Here is a 4,639-nt window from a genome sequence, read left to right as displayed (position 1 = left end):
TGCACGGCGTAGTACCTTTATACAAAGTCAACCACACATACAACCACAAATCACAGACAATCAAATAAGAACAACAGATAATCATAGAATAATAATAATCCACACCTACCGACCATCCCTAACGCAAGTGGCAAAGGGCTTAGAGGTTGGTACCCGAGGTCCCAAGTTCGAATCCTAGTTGATTCACATTTCTAGCTAAGTTTACTTCTAAATAAAATAAACGGAGAAGGTAGCATGCTACCTATCTCTCAAAAATAATAATAATAATAATAATAATAATAATAATAATAATAATAATAATAATCCACACCTATCCATTGATATATGAACATTAACAGATAATGAACTAAACTAATCAACGAATATGAAAGGCTGAACTAAATATTAGAATATAAAGGTCTTTGAGAACCAATCAGGAACACAACTATCTAATCCTCACGCACCGTTTCGACCCTCACTGTCCGAACTACCTGAAAAATAGTAGGGGATGAGAACTTGTAAACAAGTCTCTCCTTCCCAGTGGGTACCGCAAGCTGACGAAAGCAAGCTGTACACACCAGCATATGAAAGAGATAAATAGCAGTAGCAACAAGTAAATAAGATATAATAATAACTAGCAATAGTCACAAAAGGAGCTACTACTATAAAGTAAGACAATAAACAACGAACAACTATAATCAGTAGTCAAACTAGTACAATAGTAACCATAACTGAATAGAAAACTATTGTAACAATAGTATAAACAACCACTATTGCAAAGGGAGATAGAAAAATGACTATGCGTCAACTGAAACTGATAATACAAGTATATCCAATCAACTGCCGTATTGGTCTAAGAACCTCAAGCAATGTCACTCTTGCTCTAATTGGCATATGACCCTAGCAGTAGGCTGCTAAAGCTCACGGGTCAGATGTACGACTACTTTTTCGAAAAAGAACACCCTCCTGTAGTGGATCAGACCACTGGTGTACGTGAAATGCTCACGAGCTGTGGCAATCGATGCAATATGCTCAATAGCCAACGACAGCAACAAGCCGAAAGAACAATCCATAACCATGTCCGACCAAATTAGGTCTAATATTCCTGAAGGAATGTCACCATGTCACTGACCCATAAGGTTTATATAACTGTATCACCAAGTACAACATGTCATCAATGACAAAGTCATGTAGCAATAATCAATCACTGTAATGCTACTTTTGTCATGCCCCGGGCTGCAGCGAAAGCCCGCCGGGCGCGTGCCTAGACCCGCCATGCACACCAAACCACAATGTACATAAGGCGTCTACAATAATCATAGAGGGCAAAAGTATAATCCAACCTAAACATAGTAATCAGAGCGAGAACATAATAACAGCTAGCTACAAAAAATTCTGTAACAAAAAAAAAATCTCGAGATTACAATAACCCAATCAAGAGTACAACAAAATCCGCGTAATCTCAAATAGAGTACAATAGATTCCACTGAACTAAGTCAAATATATAATCTGTGGGCTCATCTATCACACATCGCGGGGCTCTAGCTAGTCGTTGCCTCCCCGTTGCGGAAGGCTCTGTAATAAAACAACAAAACAAAGGGCATGAGATCGAACTATTAATCAATAGTTCCCAGTGGGCAAGTCGCCGACCTCAGCGAAATACACCACTAGGCTAACTGAGGCATAGATATGATATATGAAGTATGAAAAGTAAATGCAACAGATATTAGAATAATTTCAACTACATCATGCCTCTATATGAAATATCATTTAGCATGTATGCTTATTCTACACTATCACATGCACATACACTTATATATAAATTCGTATATGTTTTTTTTATCTTCAAGCTACATGTTACAGATTGAATAAATCTTTCATTAATTTTTACTAGCTAATATCATCATGTAGCTACCGTACTATACAATCCAACAAGAGTGTAAGTTTGCTACAACTAAGGTTGTCAATACAAATAATAATTCATATGAATGTCCCACTACTATGAATATATCAACTAGTGTCACAAAAGTAATGACCTCCTAGTGTGTCCATTTACTATGTCAAGTTCAATTAACTTTGAATATCATAGTTCAATCCATCTGGACCTACACAAGTGTAGTTCGGCCTGCGCCGTGCCTAATGGCCCCGTAATAGTCAACATTCCCACTTTAGGAATGAGCCTCTTCCACTGTCACGTCCCGCTATCGCCAATTTGGTCGATCCGGGCCCGTACACAGACGCCGAACGGACAGAACCTCTTGTGTCTGCTCAAGGCTCAACAACAACGAGTACATGTATAAAGAAATAAACAATTCCCAGGATAACATTTCGATATACATGGCTTGCACGAGGGCAAGCAACAATCACAAGTGATAGTAAGCTAGCTATACTGAAAATTCACTATAATTTAAAACTTTTAAACTAACTTTACATAACTAAATAACTGAAATATTTAGTTATTTACATGCTTTATAATACATTCATTTACATGTCTCTGTACATCAAAATGTCTTACATGAACACAAAATGGTAAACTACTATACTCTAGTGTCAGCTAGCTAAGCTGCGAGGCTCTTGCCACGGTCCTCGGCCACACCGCTCGCACTGGAATCTGTATGGTTAGTGGTATGAGAACTACTGAAAGTTCCCAGTGGGTTCGGCTGCCGACCTCGCCGACTCACCCACTAGGTCTATTCAGGCATATGTAGGCAAAAGAAGTAAACAGATAGTAACCAACTATAACATGTAACTACTACAATGCCTGTACAAAGCTGAAAGAAGCAATATATGAAAACTGTAAATATGCATGCATGCTTTACTGAAATTGCCCAATCCATTGGTTAACCCTTTGGTTAACAATAACTCACTGACACTATCCCAAGTATCGGGGAGACGCAAGCTACACCCGACGGGACTGTCAACTGGGGGAGACGCACCTCCTGGTCCAATAAAGATGACTACTCCGGAGCTCATCGTTCAAGGAGGAGCGACCTACCTTGAACCAAACGAATGTGAGCATGATCTGATCCTCCTTTAGAGGATTCAACAATAGACAATGTCATACTTTAACTCTAACTAGCTCTTTATGCTAGTTTCACAATTTTATTTCTCAATGCTAATCAAATCTCTAGTTAGAATGTCACCAAGTTTACTATTGTTATAGTCTATATATTCATAGGGTTCTATGTCCACATTCTAATGTTCATATGTTCTTACAATTGATAAGAATTCAGATATTCAATGATCACTTGTACGATGCCAATACCCTATGATGCATGACTACAAATATACATATGCTCAATGAATTATCATAGACATAAAAGATGATTCAAAGACTTCGGATAGCACCACCCACCTGAAGTGGTGTCAATCAACTAAGATCAATGTCTCGGAATGCGTCGACAACTATCTCTCGCGACTCAGTGCAACTAGCACTAGAACGGTCTCTACCGTAATCAGCGCGTCGTCGACCTGTCGGAATGTCAATTTAGACTTTTGGGCAAGTTTACTTTTCATTTAAGAGATTAAACTTGAGTCATATCTCATATTTTGCGAGTTAGCCTTTCAATTCCAAGTATTTATGTGTATGCATATACTATCATTTACATATGTATATCATCTCAATGCTGATTTCAGCATTAGGCTGAAATCTAGTCTCATGCTGCATTCTCAGCATTCAGCAATCAATTTTCATGCTAAGTTAATGCTGAAATCTGCTTCTTTATCAGGCTCTAGACAGCAAATGCACTCATACTCTTATAAATACTTCTATAGTAATTAACACTTACTAACCCAGAGCTATCTTAATCTCACCTGTGATTAAGCTTCCTCGAATTAATCTCAGATCCAAGGATCTTTCTTGCTGTCCTGCAGCAACAACTCAATGCTCCGAGTCCTTTCTCTCCTCTAGTTTACACTTAGTTTCCTTAGGTTTCAGATTTCTTCAGCTGAAGCTTCCAGTTGGTCCTTTTGTTGCAGTCCAGGAGTAATTCTCCATTAATCACCATTCCTGCATTAACTTTAATTGCTTAGAATTACCTTCAAAGCAATTAACCATAATCGATCAGGAATTAGTATCAATTACCAGAAATTGGGACTTCTTTAAGGTTCTCTTCTCAACTGGACTTACTACTCAATAACTCTAACCATTTCAGCTCCAATCTGAAATTTCCAGCAGCAAAGCTCTCAGTTCGATCCATTTTAAAGCAATTAATCTGACTAATCCCATATGAAATGACCTTACCTCAACTGGATGCTGAATTAACTCATTCACTGCATCAAATGATCCACCTTTGCATTTCGGCTGCACCAACAACACCAATCTCTCAAGCTGTCAACACCAAATCCATATCAACATCTTTTCCAAGTGGTTAACCTATCTAGGAAGAAACTGTAAGGACTGAGATTTTTGCAGTGTAGCTAAACTCTCAGTTGACGATGTTTTTGTGTGTAATTTAATTACAAAAGCATTCGTCAAGTTTCGGGCGAAAACGAGTTAAAACGGAAATTCTACGCGATTTCCAAGTTTCACTTAAAGTGAATAGTAACTCGATTTTCCGGAGAAGCCACGGTGAGAAGTTGGCTTCTGGCTCGTACCGGACTCTGTTCATAGCAGTCCAATAGCTCGTTTCGACCGGGTCAGCTATTCTGGAACTAATGA

General features: G+C 38.5%; 1 long non-coding RNA gene across 3 annotated transcripts; it reads right to left on the bottom strand.

Annotated features, from left to right (window-relative positions):
• LOC109727866 lies at window positions 1,376-4,330 on the bottom strand. Of its 3 annotated transcripts, none has more exons than XR_002220864.1 (5): window positions 4,223-4,330; window positions 4,064-4,140; window positions 3,793-3,988; window positions 3,335-3,450; window positions 1,376-1,554 (listed from the first exon to the last, which is right to left on the bottom strand). It is a non-coding gene; the product is annotated as an uncharacterized LOC109727866 (long non-coding RNA). The 3 variants fall into 3 exon arrangements; XR_002220865.1 differs by lacking the exon at window positions 1,376-1,554 and adding an exon at window positions 2,930-2,974; XR_002220866.1 differs by lacking the exon at window positions 1,376-1,554 and adding an exon at window positions 2,930-2,970.

Source organism: Ananas comosus, linkage group 23, assembly GCF_001540865.1.
Source record: "Ananas comosus cultivar F153 linkage group 23, ASM154086v1, whole genome shotgun sequence".
NCBI lineage: Eukaryota > Viridiplantae > Streptophyta > Magnoliopsida > Poales > Bromeliaceae > Ananas > Ananas comosus.
This window is presented reverse-complemented; position numbering and strand designations above follow the sequence as displayed.